Source organism: Pinus tabuliformis, chromosome 7, assembly GCF_031772625.1.
Source record: "Pinus tabuliformis cultivar Carrire ecotype Pingquan chromosome 7, CPIR1, whole genome shotgun sequence".
Classification (NCBI taxonomy): domain Eukaryota; kingdom Viridiplantae; phylum Streptophyta; class Pinopsida; order Pinales; family Pinaceae; genus Pinus; species Pinus tabuliformis.
Genome location: NC_142293.1, coordinates 148,737,959 through 148,763,973, shown reverse-complemented (window position 1 = coordinate 148,763,973; position 26,015 = coordinate 148,737,959).

Below are 26,015 nucleotides of genomic sequence, written 5' to 3'. Positions count from 1 at the left end.
GATTGTTTGCCTCTTTGAGGGTTTTAACCGCATCAAGAATACTGGTGTACTGATCTGTGATCTGTTTGTGAGCGTTGTTCTTTGGTGTTCTATCTAAGGAACTTACCTTGTAAATTCCTATAGGGACCCTTAAGAACAACTTGGTCTAGTGTATAGTTAGGTAAAGTGTGTTTCTTTAGTATGTACTTTTTGTAACTTCCAATTTGACGGTTACGATATGTTCTAGGCATGAATTGAGTCGACGGTTTATTCTCTCCTCAGTATTACCTACACTTGATCCGTGGCTTAACACTTGATTGGTCCATGATCTCTATTTAAAGAGCATGGAGGGTCATTTGTTAGGTGACCATTCATGAGAGAAGCTTATGTAAATTTTCTTTCTTTTACATTAATAAATTGCTTGAAGTGGTCGTGTTGGCTCAAGCCGTGGATTGTTTCCCTCTTTGAGAGTTTTAACTACATCAAGAATACTGGTTTATTGATCTGTGATCTATTTGTGAGTAGTGTCCTTTAGTGTTCTATCTAAGGAACTTACCCTATAAATTTCTACATGGTATCATAGTTATTCAAGTGGTCGCATTGACTCAGGCCGTTGACTGTTTCCCTCTTTGAGAGTTTTAACCATGTCAAGAATATTGGTGTACTGATCTGTGATTTGTTTGTGAGCGATGTCCTTTGGTGTTCTATCTAAGGAACTTACCTTGTAAATTCCTACATGGTATCAAAGCTATTCGAGGGTCGTATCCATTGGTGATCCAAATTCGAAGCCGGTACAACTGCATCTGATTGTCATTTCATAGATCTAATGTTTCTGACCACTTTTAGGCCGAGAGGACTGCTCTATTGCGTTAGAAGCATTTGTTCTAGTGAGGAACCCTTTTCGTTTCACGTGAAAAGGTTTCCAATAGCCCTAGCTACGTCATTTTTAAGATCTGGAGAAATACAGTCTTTATTTGCAGTTACAGTTATTTATCTCTAGGTTTATTTCGGTTTATAGTCCTTTATATTTTTTTATTACTGGATTTATACATCTCATTTCTGCGTATTCTCTTTGCCCCGTGACTCTATGTGATTTGGGAAAATCTGAAATAGAAAGAAAGAATTTTTCTCATGCATATGCTCTTTTCCGTTGCGCCTTAGTGTGATCTTGGAAAACCAGAAACATTGAGGAAAATATATAGTTTTCGGGAAAATCTAACTTTAAGCCATAAAACTTGGATTTAGTGTGCGCGTTCATTTTGGTTTGTGTGATTGTTTTTTATTTTGTAGGAAAAAATGCCCCCCCTTCCTTTTCTCCAAAAAATATCAATCTTTTAAACTAGCTCACTTGGTCCAAAGTTATTTTATGAGAATAGAAGTCTTGGGTTAAAATCTTTCTTTTTGTTGAGTTACTTTTTCAAAAACCACATGTAACTTATGTTTTAAAGTTATAAAAAATGAGTCATTTATAATTCTAAAGTCACTTTATCTTTTATTTAAAGTTACAATTTAGTAGATAGCTCATAATTTTTCATTGTAAAAGTGACTTTCACTTATTTATAAAAGTGGGTCACATAAAGTAATCTTTTTTTAAAGTGAGCTAATTAGATTAAGTTTGGAAAATGCTTTTTTTTTTTAAATATAGCATTATCATTCACTTCCCAACATTCACGTAGTTTGTGTGGTTGTATCTTCCGGATTCATCGCATCTGTTATTTTAGTGCATCGACGTTTCGAACCAGCCTCTGTGGTTCATCATCAGGATGAGAATTATTTGAAGAAGTCAGAGATGGGAGGTGGTGAATAAATATGTGAAGATAAGGGAGGGCGCAGGACCGACAAGATCCAAATAAGAGGAGGGTTTATTAATTGGATTTAGGATGAATTTTTAATTAATAATTTAATTTAATTAATTTAATTTAATTTAATTTATTATATTTATTATCTTTAGACATAATTTGTTATATTGATTTATTATATTTATGATATGTATATTTGTTATATTGATTTATTATATTTATGATATATATATTTGATTTAATATATATTATGATTTGTTTTATTATATTGTGATATATATATTAATTTATTATATTTATGATATATGTATTTTGTTTTAATATATATTATGATTTGATTTAATATATATTGATTTTTGATATATATTATGATTTATTTTCTTATATTGTGATATATATATATATTGATTTAATATGAATTATGTATTATGTTTATTACTTTGATATTAATGTATTAAGATATGTGTATATTAATTTATTATATTATGATATATATGTATATTTTGATTTAATATATATTATGCTTTGATTTAATATATATTATGTTTTGTTTTATTATATTGTGATATATGTTTATTGATTTAATATGTTTTATGATTTTGTTATAATTACAAGTGCATTGTTTTGAATATGAATGCTTCGTATATTTCTTTATATATCTATTTATATGTATCTTGGTTGATTTAATATATTTTGATATATATTGGTTGATATGATATATATTTATTGCTTCAATATGTATTATGATATTACTTTTATACCTATATATGTATATTGATTGATATTAATGTATTAAGATATGTATATATTGATTTATTATATTATGATGTATATGTATATTTTGATTTAATATATATTATGTTTTGATTTAATATATATTATGTTTTGTTTTATTATATTGTGATATATATTTATTGATTTAATATGTATTATGATTTTGTTATAATTACAAGTGCATTGTTTTGAATATGAATGCTTAGTATATTTCTTTATATACCTATTTCTATGTATGTTGGTTGATTTAATATATTTTGATGTATATTGGTTGATATGATATATTGTGATATATATTTATTGTTTTAATATGTATTATGATATTGTTATAATTACAAGTGCATTGTTTTTTAATATGAATGCTTAGTATATTCCTTTATATATCTATTTATATGTATGTTGGTTGATTTAATATATTAGGATATATATGTATATTAATTTAATATGTTATAATTTATATATATATATATATATATATATATATATATATATATATTCAATGTATATAGAATGTTATTATGGAATTAAATTAATTGGATAAGGTGAAGGGTGTGTTGCATTATGAGGGTGAGGGAAATTGATTAGACAAAGGGATGGGAGGGGAAAAAAGGGAACGGGTGACTAGGAAGTGGCGGGATCTTCTATTATTGTGGGAATCCAGTTATCGCTTATCTTCCAGCCGTCATCGCGATTCAGGTTATCTGGGTGTTTTCTTATTTCAATTGCTTCTCTGAATTTCCTATGGTGGTAATGTTCAACTTTGGCCATGACACAGGAGTCTTCGATGCATATGTGGTGATTGGTTTTGCTTGAGTGTTCAGCTAAGGCTGAGGTTTTGGAGCGGTTGTGGTTAATGTCCGCAGCATGTTCTTGTATCCTTGTTAATATAGATCGGCCGGTTTCACCGATGTATGACTTTCCGCATGAACAAGGGACCAAGTAGACCCCTTTGTGGTGCTTAGGGTCAATAGGATCTTTCACTGATTTAAGGCATCTACTAATTGTTTTCAAAGGTTTGAATGTGGTTTTTATTTTATTCTTTCTTAAGATGTGAGCAATTTTATCAGTGGTGCCTAGAATGTAAGGGAGGTGAACAGTACTAGCATAATCATCCCTATGATGCTTGTTCATGGGATTTTTAATCTTTTTGAAGGCCTTGATTCCTTGGTGTCTCTTGTATCCATTCTTTTTGAAGACTTCCAAGAGGTGGTTCTTTTCTTGTTCAAAATTATCATGATCTGAGATACGAATTGCTCTTGTTGCTAAGGTGTTTAGTACCCCAAGTTTCTGAGCTGGATGATGGTGAGAGTTAGCATGTAGGTAGTGTTCGGTGTGAGCTTTTTTGCGATAGACCTGGTGAGAAATAGTGCCGTCTTGGTTCCTTTTGATGAGGATGTCAAGAAAGGGAAGACAACCATTTTCTTCCACTTCCATGGTGAATTTGATGGAGTCTGACTGGCTGTTAAGGTGTTCAAGGAATTCGTTTAGTTTTTCTTTTCCATGAGGCCAAATGACATAAGTGTCATCAACAAATCTTTTCCACAATTTGGGTTTTAGGGGAGCCGACTCAATGGCCTTAGTTTCAAAATGTTCCATGAATAAATTGGCAATGATGGGAGATAGGGGGGATCCCATGGCTACACCACATGTTTGTTCATAAATCTCATCTTTGAAGCTAAAAAAGGTGGATTTTAAACAGACTTCAACCAATTTAGCTGTGCTGGGGTCAGTGATTTTGTGTACCACCTCCATGGCTTCGTTTATAGGAATGTTGGTATAAAGGGCTTTTACATCAAAGCTTACTAGGATGTCGTCTTGGTCTAGCTTTATGGGTTTGATTTCCTTAATGAAGTGGTAGGAATCTTTGACAAAGGAGCTGGTATGTAGGAAATAGAGAAATTCGAAAATAGGTAGGAAACTCAGCGGAGGTCGATAGGTTAAGCCGATTGTGGATGCAGAGGATGGATACTTCGGTTTAACATGATGCAAGTGCAAGTTGACTAACAGTTCATGACTTCCAGCTGAGCGCTCTTTAATTCTGCGTGATTTTTGGAGTGAGGTGGCAAAACATGTGCGTTGGCTTTTTGGAACTGCAGTAATGTTATGAACTGCATGTCTTCATCTATCTGTCAATCAGCTGATGTCCTGTGCACTGGAGTTCAACAGATCTACCACTAACTGTTTTTTTCTTTAATTTTCACGTGAATGACTGATCATGCTGCGTGATTTTTGCCTTGCTGAGTGCAATTGAACGTGGCTCTCTTCTTGGCTGAATCCACTCATCTCATTCATTCATGCATTGCTTTAGATTAGATCTATGCAAACAGATGAACAAGGTTTAGTCACGTACCTGAAATCAAACGGCTGCTTGTGAAGCTTCTCGCTGCTGCATGATTTGATTCTTTGATTGCATGAGGGCGTGGCTGATGATTTTGATTGCTTTCCCTTGTGCAGGTGTCCTCTGGCTGGATCTGAGCTGCATGCAATCGTTTCCACGTTCAACTCTGCCCGTTCAAGCTGCTGCTGCTGCATGGTCACAAAACCAGAACTTCTTTTTGCCATTTCTCCCAAACGGTAGATCAGATTGATCTGAAACTTGGTGAGCATGTTCCCACCATCATTATGCATCTCCCATAGCAAATTCGTGATCAATGGATGCACGGATTTCGAGAAAAATGGAAAATGGCTGAAGATTTCAGAGCTCGATTTCTCGGAAACCGTGCATCGGAATCGGCTGAAACTGCTTGGGTAGGTTACTAACACCCATGTGCATCTCTCCATGAAACAGGTTTTAAAACGGATGCACGGATATGGAGAAAATGCAAAAATGGCTGATGGTGATGGAGGCTGATTTCTTGGAAACCGTGCACCGGAATTGCATGAAACTACTCAGGCATGTTGTCATCAACCTTGTACAATTCCCCATAAAATGGTTTGTCAAATGGATGCATGGTTTTCAAGTTATGGCAAAAACAAATTCTGCTCTATGTGTTTTTGCTTCAAGGCACTTTGCATTTTGGTTGCATGGTATGACAAAATGCATTTTGGCTGTGATGCAGGTATGGAGATGATGGAGGAGGAGTTGGAAGATTGCAGGAGGACTTCTGAACCTTTGAGGAAGCTACCATGCTTGCCAAACCACTTTTTGAAATGCATGCCTAGTTTCCCACAATTTCTACAGGAAGTTCCTGTAGAAGCACAATGAGAAGCACAAGGAGGTGAAAAAATGATGGATGAAGGCAAGGGATGGACACACAAGTGCTTGTAGGCCTGATGAACAGATTCCCACCATCAGATTCACTTTTGAAATTGGATTTGGCTCGTCCAAAGGTTCTACAGGATGTTTCCTGTAGAAATACAAAGCTTCCTGTAGAAGGCAAAAAAAATCCTTTAACCTTGATTTGAGTGCTCCTCCTGTCATGAAACATCCTTCTTGCAACCTGCAATGTCATTGCTGCAACATGAAATTATTCAATGGAGATTATCTTTTATTTTTCTTTTTCTTTTTCTCTTATTTTTTTTTGAAAAACAACTAGGGCACCTCATGGAGGTTTTCACCCTAATTTTCTGCCTTGGGCGCCTCCAAGGGAGGTTTTCACCCAAAGATCTTATTCTCTTTTCTCTTTTTTCCAACCCATTGACCGCCTCATGGAGGTTTTCATTCAATGAGCCAATCTAAGGCGCCTCCAAGGAGGTTTTCACCTTAGATTTTTATTTTTCTCTTATTTTCATTTTTTCTCTTTTTTTTTTTTTTTTTTTTGTTTTTTTTTTCTACCCTACCCTACTTGAAAAACAAAATCATTTTCAAGTATAAGAATACTTCCAATGGAGCCATGTGCACATCGATATTAGAGAAAAAATGATGTGAAGGATCGAAATGTATGCTTGGACAAGTATCCAGATCTCAGAGACCAAATGATCTGGCATTGAAGGGATCAAACAAAGCTGAGGAAGAAAGTACTACTGCAACTTAGTGACCTTCTGAAACCATATCTCAATATAGCTTTGATATCCTTGGTCCTTTTTCTGATCTGGATCATTCTTCATGTCACCTTCTATCATGACCTTCTGATCTTCCTCTTTTTGTTGATCTTTCTCTTGAATACATGGAAGATTTGATGGTAACCATGAGGAAACTCTTTCGATCTTTGATTCTGATCTCTTTTCTTCATCAAGTGCAGCCCATGGTTCTTTGATCTCCTCTTTGGAATCTTCTTTTGCCTTAGGTCCTTCAATAGCATCTTTGTTTTGCAATGCTCTTCCTGAGCTTTGGTGAACATCATTGAGCTCAAGAGGAGTCATTTGCACATGTTGTGCCTCAGCTTTGCAATTGGGTTGAGCTACTCCATGGTATGGTTTTGGAAATGGTGGTATGGGTAGCTGAGTGGAAGTGTGAAATTGAGATGGAGATGGATGGCATTGTGGTTGGGTAGGCATTTGGGGTTGCCTTGGTGGAGGAGGAGGCGATGGTTGTGGATGAGCAGGTGGTGGAGGAAAATGAGCGGGATGAGAGTTGTACTGGGGCCTCCACTCCTGATAAGGTGCATTCCACTGAGGCTGTGGCTGAGCATAAGAGTGAAATGAATGAGCAACTGGTTGGGCATAATATGGATCTGTGAAGGAACAAGGAGGAGGTGTGAACCAGGAAGGATGAGCAGGGGGACCCCAAGAAGGCATGAAGGTGGCTTGGTAAGGGTCATAATAGGTCTCGGGTGTCCCTTGTAGTTCCTGCTGGTAGGGTACGGGTCCATGTGGCCTCCTTTGGTTCATATAACAGAGTGATTCAGTGGCTCTCTTGGCTCTTTGATATGTAGCTTTGATTCTGGGCAAGGAAGGGCACTGATCTGTAGGATGGTATTCTTCACAGATGAAACACACTTCTAGAGGGTGCATTGGACATTCGTTCCTAGGATGCTTTCTAGTGCACCTAGGACAAAAAATGGCCAAAGCCCTCTTGGCTTCTTCTTGCTTCTTTTAGATCCGCAAGGTATCCAGTTGCATGGCAAGAAACTGCCTCATATCACTCTTGAAATCTTCGATCTGATTTGCAAATTCATCTTTGGACAAGGGACTGCTCCCAACATTTCTGCTTGTAGCCATTTGCTTCAGAGGAATGTTTATTCTTCTTCTCCCCTAGAGGTTCTTCAGATATGTCTTGATTTCCACCCAAGGGTTCTTTCATCACAGCCATCGAAGAAGAACGTTGGCTGTGTGAAGCAGTGGGGGTGTTGTGCAATCATTTTTCTAACTTATCTCTACTCCTACAAAGCATGAAATGAAATCTTTTTGGTTGATTTTTTTATTTTTTCTACTTCTACCTGCAAAACTAAAATAGATTGAATTGCAACTAACTATCTTGCTAAAATGAAAATGCGGAATTGAAATGAAAGCAGGAAATGACTAATCTATTTTGCTCAAATGAAATTGCAGGAATGAAATGCTAATCTACGCTTGCGGAATTGAAATGCTAATCTACGCTTGCAGAAATGAAATTGCGGAATTGAAATGCTAATCTATGAAAGCAGGAAATGCTAATCTATGAAAGCAGGAAATGTCTATGCTACTTTTGCAGAATGGAAATGAAATAAACTACTTAGCAGAAGGCAAGAGTAAGAAAGTAGAAGAAAAGCAACAATTACTAATACTCTGACGCTTCCCCGACAACGACGCCAAAAAGATGGTGGGCTCCAGTATTGTAGCAATAATGCTACAACTCCTGGAGCTCCCTATCTCTAATTTTATCAACTTGGTAGTTCGTACAAACTTGGAAGCGACGGTGCTGTATGCACAAGTACTAGCTCTTGTCGCAGCTGTCACTTGGTCAGCTGGCACAAGTCCGCTAGGGCTCAAGCCAACTTCTATATGCTCTCAGAAGAAGATTTTTAACTGATGGACGAAAGCTAATTCAAAGGAAGTTAATCTACTTGCAAAAAGAAACTGAAAGCCAAAAGGAAACACAAACCCTAGCAAACCCTAGCAAACCCTAATTCTACCAGCTAGTCCTACTGATGCAAAGGAAAGAATGCAAACAACGAAAAGAGATGCCATTACTTCTAGGAAGGTAAAATGCATGTGTTTAAGTTATCACTATCTGAAGAAAACATCTTTTTGTATTTTTGATTAAGTTGATGAAATTATCATGCATGTGCTTCTAACTAGTTTTCCACTGTGCAGGGATGGATCAAGGGATGAAATGCTTTGGGAAAGGTTGGGATGGTATAGAGAGGGTCTAAGGGATCCCCAGTATTCTTTCTGAGAGTTTCACAAAGTCTGGATGACATGCAACCGTGTTCATGAACTTCTACAGGAAGTCTGCAGGGGCTTCTACAGGAAGTTTCTACAGGATGTTCTGTAATTCTTCTACAGGATGTTTACGAATTGGATTTTTGAGGATGGATGGTTGATGGAAGATGCATGGATGGTTATGGAGGTAGGATGGGGGTCTGAAGTGACCTAGGAACTGATGGATGGAGTGGTGAGATGATGTGGAAGGCTGACTTGCATCAACGAAGGTTTAGGCAATGGAAAAGCAAGAAGGTAGGGTTACGTGGCAAAAGAGCAGATGGGAGATGAAGAAACAGACTTGGTGATGGAGGAGCTGACCTGAACAAGGCTCAGATGAATGAGGAGGTGATGAAGGTGATAGAGATGCCCTGCACAATGCTTATTCAAACAAATCAATGAATTCTTGCAAACAAACCAAGTCCTAGCTAACTCAATCCAACTGTTAATGAATGAGTAAACAGCAGCCTTGTTTGAAAAGAGAACCATATACATCACATGAGCAAGAACATGCCAAAAGATCTAAATGCATACAAACTCCTACCAATCGATTCTAAGCATAAAAAGCTACGTTACCCATCAAAACCAACTACAATAACAAAGCAAGATCTAAAGAGCAGATTTTACTTCAGGAACGCAGCAAACACATAAATATAAACAAGGGAGGTACTGGGCGCTTGAGATGGGCCCAACCCCAAGAACTACAGCCTCCCAAGAGAGATTTAGAGCTGGTGCAAAGCTGGATCCATCTTTATTAATCAAGAAATGAAAAGTTACATCAAAACTGTCCACAAGAAGAACTTGAGCATGAGTTGAAAGCAAAGCTAATCTACTGCATAAAAATCGAACTACAAACTAGCTAACTACTGGCTAAAACAAAATGACTAACTGGCTACAAAATGACTAACCACTAGCTAACCCCAAAATGACTAACTGAAATGAGGTCTTAAGCCCTCTTATTTATACACTTTGAGGACCCAACAGTCCTCCTAAAATTTAGGGACTTGGCTGCCCAAGACTTGTAAGACTTGTAGTTAACAGCAGTCCTACTTGACTTGCTTGGCTGCCCTTGTGCTCATTGATTTGGTGGCCTTTGAACTCCGAGCTGATGGTGGAGAATTTGAGGTAAGGGCCCATAAATGAGGGGGCCACCTTCCTACAAATCCTCTAGCTTGTTCTCCCACGAATTTGGCTGCCAAGTGCTCATTAAGACCTTCAATTTTGTCTCCAAGTGGACCAAAAAGGCTACACAAAGCACCCATTAGACTTGTTGGCATAATGACTAACCAAATTCACTCTATTAACATAAAAATAATCAAAAACATGCAATAAACAAATGAGAATGGTGGACTAAGCCAAATTAGGAGGTTGAATGAGCCCAAATAATTGTACATTTTTGGGGCTCATCAAATTCGCTTGCCCGGTTTCACATTTATCCACAAAGCTCATGAGGGGGATCGTCGCATAGAAGGAGTAAATGCCGGAGCGGTTCGTTGATGGGGAGTTAATACTTGCATGGAGGAGGAGCATGCCCGGATGACCTTTCACGCGCTACTTGTATGTCCGCATGCACACCCCCATGGGGGTCAATGGACATGCTTTTTGATACAAAGTTAAAAGAGAATAATTTTCTATTTGTGTTATTTCTAACTTCCACTTTATCACAATTTATGAATATATTATATATAATATTTATTATTATTATTTAAAAAACGAGTAGATCAACTTTTTAGGCGTATTTTTTCTAGTCAATTTTGTCCAAAAATGGTTAGAGATTTTTAAGGATCATAAGTTTGAGCCTAATCTGCAAAGTTCTAATACCTCATAGATTTTATAAGATGCTGGATCCATTTATATATTCAAAAATGCATTTTAAATAACAACAAATTACAACGAATTGTATTATCAAATTTTGACAAAAAAACCTATTTTATGTATTAATTAAATTAACTTTTAAAAATTCTTATTATTATTTATCTTTTAAAAAAAATTAAATCTATATATTTATTTAATTACAAATTAATTTAAATAAAAAATAATATAAATCAACACCTTTTCAAATTACATTATTTACTCCTAAAAAAGACTTTTATTTTTTCAAATTTATAATAATTTAATTTGTATTAATTAAATTAACTTTTACAAATTCTTATTATTATTTATCTTTTAAAAAAAATTAAAACTATATATTTATTTAATTACAAATTAATTTAAATAAAAAATAATATAAATCAACACCTTTTCAAATTACATTATTTACTCCTAAAAAAGACTTTTATTTTTTCAAATTTATAAGAATTTAATTTGATAGTTATTATTAATAATCCAATACAAAAATTTAAATTTTTTTTTAATAAGTTTATAATAATTTAATTTACTAATTTTTATTAATAATATAATATAAATTAATTTTCATGGAATAACATTTTAACTTAATGTTTTATATTTATTTATATATATATATATATATATAAATAAGATGGACCGAATAATTGCTTTCGGGTAACGCTAAGATATTATCTGTAAAGTAGATTCTTGTACTAAAAGTAAATATGACAGATATCATGACTCTTCTACACAGTGGATGCTTTTGTACTAAAGCCCACGAGAAAAGACTTTAATGGAGAATATTACACTGTGGAGGCTTTTGAACAGTGAAGCCCATGGGAAAACTGGTCACAATTTAGCCCTTGTGACTGGTTCACATCAAAATATCTTGAGATTCGGAAAACGGTCTAGCTTATATGGCATAATGTCCCATGCTTTGGTGTAGATTCATCGGACAATGATAGGTTTCCCCAGCACGATTTGATGTTGTACTTTGGTAAGGACGAGCCATTCCATGTGCTCTCTCATATATTCTTCAAGCGAATTATTGTATGGAGAGGATTGATAAGTTGTCCATTCAGTGCTGGCCATTTCCTTTACAGTATGATACACTGGGTGATTGCATTCTTTGTTACATTGCATAATACAGGTTTTACCCATATTTTTACAATATTTTTCATGCTCTACAGGATCCATGGCTGTCATGTTTATCCCGTAGTCTTTCCACCAATCCCTGAACCATTCACATTGCTGGTAACCTTGATAATGCCCAACTGTGCTGAACTTGATTCTGGTATAATGAGTCTCTGTTTGATCATCAATGTTTAAAAATTTCCACCAGAGTTTTCTGTAGTCTGTAAAATCATAAACAGTGTCAGGAAACATGATATGAGGATCATTTCTGGGCCATCGGGCTGCTGGGTGAACTTTGCCATGACCAGGTTCTCTCCATAAATCTCTGGTTCTATAGATACAGACATGTCTTTCATATATTCCTGTGTCTCTTCCTCCATGATACCAGATGGTAGCAATATCATGAAAATTTTGTTCTAGTGCTATTCTTGCCACTTCAACATCTCTTCTTGCCTTATCATAGACCATGTCATGTATCCATTGTCTTCCCTTTGGGTAGACTTTTCTCTCTGGTACATAATACTGCAGATCTGTATGAGGCTGCAAATTCGCATCCAAAACTTTGGTATTACGAAGCTGCCAAGTCGGCTTCCAGTCTCTTTTGTAGGTTTCCCACTCCAATTCATCTGGCACAGCTTTCAAAACTTCTTGTCTCTAGTTATTATCCCATTCAGTGATAATCATCATAACATGTGCTTCCTTTTGCTCAATATATTCCCGGCTGAGGAAGTCAGGAAGGCTGTTATCTTTTCCCTTGATGTGCTCTACTGTAAAATCAAAATTTGCAAAGAGTGCTTGCCATCTAGCAAACTTTGCTTCTCCAGCTTTCTTGATATCTTTAGATAAAACTTTCTGCATAGCTGAGGCATCTGTTCTGAGAAGAAAAGGCTTGTTTATCAGATAGACTTCAAATTTGCTAATACAATTCCATGCTGCTTTTACCTCTCTTTCAATGACAGAATAGTTTTGCTCCGCTGGGTTCCAGACTCCCGAAGCAAATTGAACAACCTGTTCTTCTTTTCCAATTCTTTGTTTCAAGATTCCTCCCCATCCAACATTGCTTGCATCAGATTCAACTATTTTAAAAGCTTGATCATCGGCTACATATAAAATAGGTAAAGATTTTACCTTGGCTTTGATTTCTTGGACTGCTCTGGTGTGAAGATCTGACCATTCAGGGGGGTTCTTTCCAAGTCGTTTATTGAGCACCTTCCTGTCGCTGGCACAATCCTGGTAGAAATTGCTGACATAGTTTAGGCAACCCAGAAATCGTTGCAGTTGTGTTTTGTCTTTAAGCACATCTGGGAATTTATCTGCAAATTCGATGGCATGCTGTTGCAGAGAAATTTGTCCGTTGCAAATTGTGTGTCCCAAGAATTTTATAGAAGTCTGGAATACTTCTATCTTCTTCTTGCTCAGCACCAATCCATTCTTTTGAACCAATTTCAAGAAAATATTTACATGTTTGAAATGGTCATCAATATTCTTGGAAAAAATTAAAACATCATCAATATAAACTATTAGCCAATCAAAGTATGGCTTGAAGATATCATCCATGACTTTCTGGAACTTTGAGGGAGCATTTTTGAGGCCGAATGGCATGACATTCCATTCATAATGCCCTGCTGGAATACTAAAAGCAGTCTTGAATTTATCAGCTTCATCAATGGCAACCTGCCAGAATCCTGCTTTGAGATCAAATTTTGAAAATACCTTGGCGCCTGCAATCCTTCTGATCAAGTCTCCCTTGTGTGGAATCGGATAAGTGTCATCGGCTAGAACTGAATTTAGAGGTTTATAATTTATAACAAGCCTGGGAATTCCTCTAATTTGTTCAGCCCTCTTATTCACATAGAATCCATAGCAATTCCAGGGGCTATTGGATTCTCTGATCAGTCTTCTATCAAGCAATTGCTGGATTTCTTTTTGGCAAAGATCCCTATATTCTTTGCTCATCGGGATAGCTCTACTTTTACAGGGTTTTCCAGTGTATCCCTCTTTATATGGCAGCTTGATAGTATGCTGCTTCCTATGCCAGAAGGCATTTGGCTCTTCTGAGCAGCATGTTTCCTCCAATTTTTCTTTCAGCTCTTGGATTTTTCTTTTGACTTGGGGTAATTTTAGCTGTTCCTCAACCCTTAGTGTGCCTTTCAGATCTTTGAGATCTACTAACTAAGATTCTGCTTTTCCCAGTTTTTGCATGGCTTGGACCATTGTTGAAATTCTTGGACTTGAAACATAGGGGAGTTCAATTTTCTTTCTCCTGCCTTTTGATGTAGGAACAAAAATGAAATAACCGGCTCTCCCTCCTTTTAGCCTGGCTGAGCCATGAGGCTCTACTACAGCTAGAAAGACATTTCCTAATATACAGTCAACAGGAATGTCTGCAATAGCAAACTTCATGTGCACACAATGAGTATCAAAACATAATGAAGCTTTGGGAATTTCATATTGGAGTTTCTTGTTCCCAAGGCCTACCACCTCCCTTTCAGCTGAAACCCAGTACTTGGCTGGAATATTTTTGATATTAAGGATGTTAATATCTGCACCAGAATCCAATAATGCAATCATTTGAAAAATTTTTCCTTGGATGCAAATTTTTACCTTAACATGATGTTGTTGATAGGTGATTGTGAACAACCTCATATCTTTAAATCCAAAATGTGGATCTTGCATTCCTTCAGCAATTTGTACTTCTTGGTGATATGCAGTAGGATTCCAGGAATCATCTCCTTTTTCTTCTGTAGATTGTTTTCCTTTCTGTATTTCTGCAATTTGAGCTTTAATTGCAGAGATTTCTGTTTTGAGATGGTGGATTTCACCACTTACTTCCCCAAGAGTAAGTGATCTCACTTTTCCTGGCTTTTGATGATGCATTTGAAATGATTTAGTATTTCTTTCATAAGATGCATCAATAAATAAAGGCTTCTTACCTGATTCTTTGGAAGCTTTGTTCTTGAGCTGGTCAGTGAATGCTTCAATCAGGCGATTCTTCATATCTCCTTCTTCCATTGCCCTTATTTGGGATAAAATCTTCAATTCTGCTTCTTCTTCAGTAGATGCCATAAGAACTTTTTCTTTTGGCGGCTTAAACTTTTCTTCTTCTTCACTGGAGCTGGTGTAATACTCAAGATCACTTCTGTATATAGCATGACAAGCACACTCATCTGAATCTGAGCATGGGCATTCTGATGAGTCTGATTCAGAATACTGGCCCATATAGACCTGCACTTCTTCTTCTGATGTAGTGCTAAAAGAATCGAGAGAAGATTCTTCTAGTTGGTGTTGCTGGGCTGTATCTCTGATGGAAAGATTTGGGCATCTTTCTCTGACATGTGTCTTGGATTTGCATCTGAGACAAAAAATAAGTCTTGAATGTTCTTGCTTGACTTGTTTGGATTGCTGAGCATAAACAACTGTTTTCTTTCCTTTATTGAGCTTTGATTCTTCTCCTTGGGGACATCTGGAAGCTGTATGCCCATTCTAGCTGCACAACCAACAAGTGATTTTATTCCATTTTTCTTGTTTGGTTGAATGAAAATGAATATTAGAGGGGTTGTAGTAATGAGTCTTTGGAACATATCTATAATAACCCTTCTTCTTATATCTCTGATTTTTATCTTTTGCAAGATACCTTCTCTTGTCCTTTGGATAATTCTTTTTATTTCTATAGAAAGTCTCTTTAAATTCTCTTTTGGCTCTCTTTCTGGACTTTCTTTTCTTCACCAAAGGATCATCTACTATGAGTCCATACTTGCTGCAGATGGACTTTTTATCTGGTAATCTTGATAATTTTTCCAGAGACTTGTTAACCTTTGAACTAGTACAAAGACTCACCAATGTCTTTGTAATATGAGAATATATCTCACCCCATGTGTAAGATTCAAAAGGTAACTGAAAAATCTCTTGCATTCTGATATAATCAACAAATCTAGAGGGTAAAGCAGCAAGGTATACCTGTTTCCATAACAAGTTTTTGGAGTCTTTTACCTCATAGATCTGTTGCATCCAGTCTCTATGGAAATCATCAAATTGAGATATTTCATGTCACTTGAGGTTCATCAGAAAAACCTCATTTTTATTGGCTATCTCTGTCTCACTGCCGCACCAATGCTCTAGAATCATTGATGTCAGTGCACCAATCATGTTACTAATGACAGTGCCATCTGGATTGTGAATAACATCTCCTTTCTCATCTTTGAGAACTTCAGCTTCCATTGTTTCAATGAGTTTAGGAGAGGATTCAGTCTCCCACCACCTGAGGAGAGTACCTGTGAAACATTGAATGATGGTTCTGCAAGCATCTATTTCAGATTTGCCTCCGAGACACATGAGCTTATACTCAGTAGAGATCAAATCTATCATTTGGTGTATTTGGCCAATGCTCTTGTTATCTATGTTCCATTCTCTGTGAGAATCAGGGAAGAAAGTATGAGCTTTAGGCATTTTCCCTTTTCCTTCAATATCAGGAGCAAAATATCTAATAAATCTATGCTCCAGAGGCTCATAGATTGGAAGAATCTGTGTTTCTGGTGATTCCTGCCTTCTTTCTTTTGTTTCTACTTCTGCTTCTGTTTCCTTGAATAAGGAAGCAATACTGATATGTTTTGATTCATTAGCTCCTGATGATGAGGCAATTTCTTTAGGAAACAATAGAGGAAATTTCTGGACATTTCTCACAGGATTTTCAATCTTAATATTTCTCTTTACCAGAAAAGAATTTGGAACTGGCTTTTCAATTTTTGACAATTGTATCCTTTCAATTTTTGCTGTTAAGCCAGTAAGGAGAGTCTTAGTTACACCTATGTGTCCAACTAAATTTTCTCCTACTTCTTCTATCTTACTTATTGATTCTCTGGTATAAGAGCGAGTCATGCTGGAATCAAACTGTAAATTATTCAAACAACTATTTACACTATTCAATGAAGACTGTACAACATCTATCTGCTTCTTTACATCTTCTGTTTTTGCTACATTCATCTCCAGGCCTTTGATAGCAGTATTGGTCCAATTTAATTGTTCACTGGCTTTTTGGATTCTTCCATCAATGCCTAAAGCATTGTCATCCTTTTGGACCAGAGGAATGGCTTTGGCTGCATTAGTATTTTCTCCTAAAATGATTCCTTTATAAGGAGGAAATGTAGTAGGAGTTTCTACTTTTGACCCATCAAGTGCAGTCCACCCATGCTTATCAGTTGTAGTGCTAGAGGTGGTTCCAGTGAAAACATTTATAGGGGCAACCTTATCTTTCCATGAATAGAAAGATATCCAAGTGTTATTTGCTTCCATATAATGTTTCCAATCCGTTGCCAACTGTCTCTTTTGTTCAGGGTTGTATGCTTGGTCAAATTCTTCTGCCTGGGGATTTGTATACAAATCCCAATTCAACATATCTTTCATCCATTTGGCACTAATTTCTGACTTCAAGCATCCATCCATGAGTGAAAAGAACTTATGCATCTCCATTACTGCAGGCTTCTTACAGTCAGAAGGAATTTCTTTAAATCTGCATTCTGGAATTAACTGTGATTGCTCAAGTTTTCCCAGCCCATATCTTGGCTTTGATGGCCTCATCAAGCAAATCATCTCAGTAAGTCTAGGATCTTCTTCTTCAACTGTATGTATCATAAGGACATGGTCTGGCTCTGGCTCATGTGGGAAGGGAATGTCAGAGCATTTGGGATTTGGACAAGAATTTATAGAAGTAGAAGGTGGAGCAATACCAGTTCGGGGATTATGATGCAGATGAACATTTCATTCGGCTAATGTAAGTAGATTTATGGTATATTCACAGTCTGGACATTTTACTTCTAAGGAAGAATAATTTACAAGTTGAGGTAATTCATATAACTGGTTATGTCTACAGGAGGATGAGGATGAACAGGCAGTATCCACAGTGGAAGGATCTCTGTAGTATTTTGAAGATTTACAAGCAACATCAATTCTACGGCGGTCAATGGTTGATCTTCGGGGAAAAGAAATGATTGCATTGGAAGCATTTTCAGTAATATTTGCAGAGGTGATATTTCTTGGTACATGAGGCCTAGAATGGTTTACGACCCAATGTTCTGGAAACTGCAAGTCTTCCCATTTGATTAACAGATGTTCAACCTTTTGGTTTTTGGGGTCTGTTTTGACGACAACACTGGACTTGGAGTCCCTACTGGGTGTATGACGGATAGCAGGCCACAGAGTATTTGTATGTCTAAAACAGGCTTTAGTCTGTATGGCAATATTATTCCTCTTCTTCTTCATATCAAATCCCATTGTTTGAATCTGCAACTGCATGATTTCCTCAATGGTTTCATCATAGACATACACAGAGAAATTTGGGAAGCAGTCAAAATAGACTGGACCATCAGACAAAGGGGCCACAATTCCGCCAATAATGGAATCTGTGTACTTATTGTGCGTCATGTCTCTTACAGTAGCAAGCACAAAAGTATGTAATCCTTTATGGATTAAAGGATTGATTCCAACCCGAATGCACCCTAAATGCAAGTAATTTGCTTTTAGCTTCTTTGCTTCTGCTTGTAAGGCTTTGGGATTAAGCAGAGATATAGTCTGGATACTGTCAGAGTTTTCTTGAACTTGACTGACAGATTCTTTAATACTTATTCTAGAAGCAGCAATTAAATGAAAAGGGGCTAAGTCGCTATAGACTTCTAAGGGGGAAATAGCGGGCAATTCCCACCGAGCAGAGGGCTGAGTTTCTTCATAAGTAAGTTCAGCAGAGTTAAGAGTTCTACTCGAACTACTGGCAAACATTTCTCTAAGGGGGTTTTCCTCAGCTTGCGAATCTCTCTCTTCAATTTCTCAGAAAGAAACAGACTTTTCTCATCCAAAACTTTGGTATTATGAAGCTGCCAAGTCGGCTTCCAGTCTCTTTTGTAGGTTTCCCACTCCAATTCATCTGGCACAGCTTTCAAAACTTCTTGTCTCTGGTTATTATCCCATTCAGTGATAATCATCATAACATGTGCTTCCTTTTGCTCAATATATTCCCGACTGAGGAAGTCAGGAAGGCTATTATCTTTTCCCTTGATGTGCTCTACTGTAAAATCAAAATTTGCAAAGAGTGCTTGCCATCTAGCAAACTTTGCTTCTCCAGCTTTCTTGATATCTTTAGATAAAACTTTCTGCATAGCTGAGGCATCTGTTCTGAGAAGAAAAGGCTTGTTTATCAGATAGACTTCAAATTTGCTAATACAATTCCATGCTGCTTTTACCTCTCTTTCAATGATAGAATAGTTTTGCTCCGCTGGGTTCCAGACTCCCGAAGCAAATTGAACAACCTGTTCTTCTTTTCCAATTCTTTGTTTCAAGATTCCTCCCCATCCAACATTGCTTGCATCAGATTCAACTATTTTAAAAGCTTGATCATTGGCTACATATAAAATAGGTAAAGATTTTACCTTGGCTTTGATTTCTTGGATTGCTTTGGTGTGAAGATTTGACCATTCAGGGGGGTTCTTTGCAAGTCGTTTATTGAGCACCTTCCTGTCGCTGGCACAATCCTGGTAGAAATTGCTGACATAGTTTAGGCAACCCAGAAATCGTTGCAGTTGTGTTTTGTCTTTAAGCACATCTGGGAATTTATCTGCAAATTCAATGGCATGCTGTTGTAGAGAAATTTGTCTGTTGCAAATTGTGTGTCCCAAGAATTTTATAGAAGTCTGGAATACTTCTATCTTCTTCTTGCTCAGCACCAATCCATTCTTTTGAACCAATTTCAAGAAAATATTTACATGTTTGAAATGGTCATCAATATTCTTGGAAAAAATTAAAACATCATCAATATAAACTATTAGCCAATCAAAGTATGGCTTGAAGATATCATCCATGACTTTCTGGAACTTTGAGGGAGAATTTTTGAGGCAAAATTTCATTACATTCCATTCATAATGCCCTGTTGGAATACTAAAAGCAGTCTTGAATTTATCAGCTTCATCAATGGAAACCTGCCAGAATCCTGCTTTGAGATCAAATTTTGAAAATACCTTGGTGCCTACGATCCTTCTGATCAAGTCTCCCTTGTGTGGAATCGGATAAGTGTCATCGGCTAGAACTGAATTTAGAGGTTTATAATTTATAACAAGCCAGGGAATTCCTCTAATTTGTTCAGCCCTCTTATTCACATAGAATCCATAGCAAATCCAGGGGCTATGGGATTCTCTGATCAGTCTTCTATCAAGCAATTGCTAGATTTCTTTTTGGCAAAGATCCCTATATTCTTTGCTCATCAGGATAGCTCTACTTTTACAGGGTTTTCTAGTGTATCCCTCTTTATATGGCAGCTTGATAGTATGCTGCTTCCTATGCCAGAAGGCATTTGGCTCTTCTGAGCAGCATGTTTCCTCCAATTTTTCTTTCAGCTCTTGGATTTTTCTTTTGACTTGGGGTAATTTTAGTTGTTCCTCAACCCTTAGTGTGCCTTTCAGATCTTTGAGATCTGCTAATTGAGATTCTGCTTTTTCCAGTTTTTGCATGGCTTGGACCATTGTTGAAATCCTTGGACTTGAAACATAGGGGAGTTCAATTTTCTTTCTCCTGCCTTTTGATGTAGGAACAGAAATGAAATAACCGGCTCTCCCTCCTTTTAGCCTGGCTGAGCCATGAGGCTCTACTGCAGCTAGAAAGACATTTCCTAATATACAGTCAACAGGAATGTCTGCAATAGCAAACTTCATGTGCACACAATGAGTATCAAAACACAATGAAGCTTTGGGAATTTCATATTGGAGTTTCTTGTTCCCAAGGCCTACCACCTCCCTTTCAGCTGAAACCCAGTACTTGGCTGGAATATTTTTGATATTAAGGATGTTAATATCTGCACCAGAATCCAATAATGCAATCATTTGAAAGATTTTTCCTTGGATGCAAATTTTTACCTTAACATGATGTTGCTGATAGGTGATCGTGAACAACCTCATATCTTTAAATCCAAAATGTGGATCTTGCATTCCTTCAGCAATCTGTACTTCTTGGTGATATGCAGTAGGATTCCAGGAATCATCTCCTTTTTCTTCTGCAGATTGTTTTCCTTTCTGTATTTCTGCAATTTGAGCTTTGATTGCAGAGATTTCTGTTTTGAGATGGTGGATTTCACCACTTACTTCCCCAAGAGTAAGTGATCTCACTTTTCCTGGCTTTTGATGATGCATTTGAAATGATTTAGTATTTCTTTCATAAGATGCATCAATAAATAAAGGCTTCTTACCTGATTCTTTGGAAGCTTTTTTCTTGAGCTGGTCAGTGAATGCTTCAATGAGGCGATTCTTCATATCTCCTTCTTCCATTGCCCTTATTTGGGATAAAATCTTCAGTTCTGCTTCTTCTTCAGTAGATGCCATAAGAACTTTTTCTTTTGGCGGCTTAAACTTTTCTTCTTCTTCACTGGAGCTGGTGTAATACTCAAGATCACTTCTGTATATAGCATGACAAGCACACTTATATGAATCTGAGCATGGGAATTCTGATGAGTCTCTGGCCCATATAGACCTGGACTTCTTCTTCTGATGTAGTGCTAAAAGAATCGAGAGAAGATTCTTCTAGTTGGTGTTGCTGGGCTGTATCTCTGATGGAAAGATTTGGGCATCTTTCTGTGACATGTGTCTTGGATTTGCATCTGAGACAAAAAATAGGTCCTGAATGTTCTTGCTTGACTTGCTTGGACTTCTGAGCATAAACAACTGTTTTCTTTCCTTTATTGAGCTTTGATTCTTCTCCTTGGGGACATCTGGAAGCTGTATGCCCATTCTGGCCGCACAACCAACAAGTGATTTTATTCCATTTTTCTTGTTTGGTTGAATGCAAATGAATATCAGAGGGGTTGTAGTAATGAGTCTTTGGAACATATCTGTAATAACCCTTCTTCTTATATCTCTGATTTTTATCTTTTGCAAGATACCTTCTCTTGTCCTTTGGATAATTCTTTTTATTTCTATAGAAAGTCTCTTTAAATTCTCTTTTGGCTCTCTTTCTGGACTTTCTTTTCTTCACCAAAGGATCATCTACTGTGAGTCCATACTTGCTGCAGATGGACTTTTTATCTGGTAATCTTGATAATTTTTCCAGAGACTTGTTAACCTTTGAACTAGTACAAAGACTCACCAATGTCTTTGTAATATGAGAATATATCTCACCCCATGTGTAAGATTCAAAAGATAATTGAAAAATCTCTTGCATTCTGATATAATCAACAAATCTAGAGGGTAAAGCAGCAAGGTATACCTGTTTCCATAACAAGTTTTTGGAGTCTTTTACCTCATAGATCCGCTGCATCCAGTCTCTATGGAAATCATCAAATTGCGACATTTTATGGCACTTGAGGTTCATCATAATAACCTCATGTTTATTGGCTATCTCTGTCTCACTGCCGCACCAATGCTCTAGAATCATTGATGTCAGTGCACCAATCATGTTACTAATGACAGTGCCATCTAGATTGTGAATAACATCTCCTTTCTCATCTTTGAGAACTTCAGCTTCCATTGTTTCAGTGAGTTTAGGAGAGGATTTAGTCTCCCACCAACTAAGGGGAGTACCTGTGAAACATTGAATGATCGTTCTGCAAGCATCTATTTCAGATTTGCCTCTGAGACACATGAGCTTATATTCAGTATACATCAAATCTATCATTTGGCATATTTGGCCAATGCTCATGTTATCTATGTTCCATTCTCTGTGAGAATCAGGGAAGAAAGTATGAGCTTCAGGCATTTTCCCTTTTCCTTCAATATCAGGAGTAGAATATCTAGTAAATCTATGCTCCAGAGGCTCATAGATTGGAAGAATCTGTGTTTCTGGTGATTCCTGCCTTCTTTCTTTTGTTTCTGCTTCTGCCTCTATTTCCTTGAATAAGGAAGCAATACTGATATGTTCTGATTCATCAGCTCCTGATGATGAGGCAATTTCTTTAGGAAACAATAGAGGAAATTTCTGGACATTTCTCACAGGATTTTCAATCTTAATATTTCTCTTTACCAGAAAAGAATTTGGAACTGGCTTTTCAATTTTTGACAATTGTATCCTTTCAATTTTTGCTGTTAAGCCAGTAAGGAGAGTCTTAGTTACACCTATGTGTCCAACTAAATTTTCTCCTACTTCTTCTATCTTACTTATTGATTCTCTGGTATAAGAGCGAGTCATGCTGGAATCAAATTGCAAATTATTCAAACAACTATTTACACTATTCAATGAAGACTGTACAACATCTATCTGCTTCTTTACATCTTCTGTTTTTGCTACATTCATCTCTAGGCCTTTGATAGCAGTATTGGTCCAATTTAATTATTCACTGGCTTTTTGGATTCTTCCATCAATGCCTAAAGCATTGTCATCCTTTTGGACCAGAGGAATGGCTTTGGTTGCATTAGTATTTTCTCCTAAAATGATTCCTTTATAAGGAGGAAATGTAGTAGGAGTTTCTACTTTTGACCCATCAAGTGCAGTCCACCCATGCTTATCAGTTGTAGTGCTAGAGGTGGTTCCAGTGAAAACATTTATAGGGTCAACCTTATCTTTCCATGAATAGAAAGATATCCAAGTGTTATTTGCTTCCATATAATGTTTCCAATCCATTGCCAACTGTCTCTTTTGTTCAGGATTGTATGCTTGGTCAAATTCTTCTGCTTGGGGATTTGTATACAAATCCCAATTCAACATATCTTTCATCCATTTGGCACTAATTTCTGACTTCAAGCATCCATCCATGAGTGAAAAGAACTTATGCATCTCCATTACTACAGGCTTCTTACACTCAGAAGGAATTTCTTTAAATCTGCATTATGGAATTAACTGTGATTGCTCAAGTTTTCCCAGCCCATATCTTGGCTTTGATGGCCTCATCAAGCAAATCATCTCAGTAAGTCTAGGATCTTCTTCTTCAACTGTATGTATCATAAGGACATGGTCTGAATCTGGCTCTGGCTCATGTGGGAAGGGAATGTCAGAGCATTTGGGATTTGGACAAGAATTTATAGAAGTAGAAGGTGGAGCAATACCAGTTCGGGGATTATGATGCAGATGAACATTTCGTTCAGCTAATGTAAGCAGATTTATGGTATCTTCACAGTCTAGACATTTTACTTCTAAGGAAGAATAATTTACAAGTTGAGCTAATTCATATAACTGGTTATGTCTACAGGAGGACGAGGATGAACAGGCAGTATCCACAGTGGAAGGATCTCTGTAGTATTTTGAAGATTTACAAGCAGCATCAATTCTATGGCGGTCAATGGTTGATCTTCGGGGAAAAGAAATGATTGCACGGAAGCATTCTCAGTAATATTTGCAAAGGTGATATTTCTTAGTACATGAGACCTAGAATGGTTTACGACCCAATATTTTGGAAACTGCAAGTCTTCCCATTTGATTAATAGATGTTCAACCTTTTGGTTTTTGGGGTCTGTTTTGACGACAACACTAGACTTGGAGTCCCTACTGGGTGTATGATGGATAGCAGGCCACAGAGTATTTGTATGTCTAAAACAGGCTTTAGTCTGTATGGCTATATTATTCCTCTTCTTCTTCATATCAAATCCCATTGTTTGAATCTGCAACTGCAGGATTTCCTCAATGGTTTCATCATAGACATACACAGAGAAATTTGGGAAGCAGTCAAAATAGACTGGACCATCAGACAAAGGGGCCACAATTCCGCCAATAATGGAATCTGTATACTTATTGTGCGTCATGTCTCTTACAGTAGCAAGCACAAAAGTATGTAATCCTTTATGGATTAAAGGATTGATTCCAACCCGAATGCACCCTAAATGCAAATAATTTGTTTTTAGCTTCTTTGCTTCTGCTTGTAAGGCTTTGGGATTAAGCAGAGATATAGTCTGGATACTGTCGGAGTTTTCTTGAACTTGACTGACAGATTCTTTAATACTTATTCTAGAAGCAACAATTAAATGAAAAGGAGCTAAGTCGCTATAGACTTCTGAGGGGGAAATAGCGGGCAATTCCCACCGAGCAGAGGGCTGAGTTTCTTCATAAGTAAGTTCAACAGAGTTAAGAGTTCTACTTGAACTACTAGCAAACATTTCTCTAAGGGGGTTTTCCTCAGCTTGCGAATCTCTCTCTTCAAGTTCTCGGAAAGAAACAGACTTTCTGAATGATTCCATTCTGAAATAAGAGTACTTTTAGTTTCAGAGTACCAACCTCAAGAACCAGACGTTACTGGCTCTGATACCAATTTTTTATTTTTATTTTTATTTTTTATTTTTATTTATTTATTTATTTATTTATTTTTTAAGGATGGTATAGTTAAATTAAATATTTAATTATGCAATAGTTGTTCGCATGGGGTAGCTCAAGTGGCAATGGCCGTGGAAATGAAGTCTCACCGAACCGGAGATCTTGGATTCGATTCTTGTGCTACCCTCCCTGGAAATGGGGTGAATAACGGACATGTAAAAACTCGAAAATGAGAAGGTCCCACCTAAGCTTACAAAAAAAATATATTTAATTATGCAATAGTTATTATGATCATCTAAAATTATGTAAAAATAAATAATTATATAAGTATAGAAATTTATATAAAAAATAAATTAAAATATATATATATATATATATATATATATATATATATATATATATATATATAAGTATGGAAATTTATATAAAAAAAAAAATTAAAAATAAAAATTATGAAAAAATTATAAGAAATAATTACCATTATAGTTGAGTTAAATATTGATTTATAGCATAGATATTATAGAAAAATTATAAAATATTATTATGAATATATTATGGTAACTTAAATTTATATTAAAAAACCAAATTATATAATAGAAACACACATGAAAATTCTTTGATTGAATAAAATTTTTCTTAAGGTAAACTTTAAATTTTTATTTGTTTCTCTATAAAAAAAATTTATATAAATCTTGTGGTTTAATACTTAAATTGAAATATAAAGTTGAAAAAAATGATATGATAATAAATATAAGAAATTCTTTTATTAAGATTGTTTTAAATAATATTATTCTTAAAAGAAATATATTAAAATATTATTTATAAAAAATTATTATTATTATTAATTAAGTTTAGAAACAAAATTTTATTAATTAAAAAATTAAATGATTTAAAATTTTAATTTAATTAAAAAAATATTAATTCACATTAATTAATATTTTAATAATTAAAATAATAATAAAGAGAAAATGATAATTAAATTTGAAATAGTTAAAAATATAAAAATTATTAAAATAT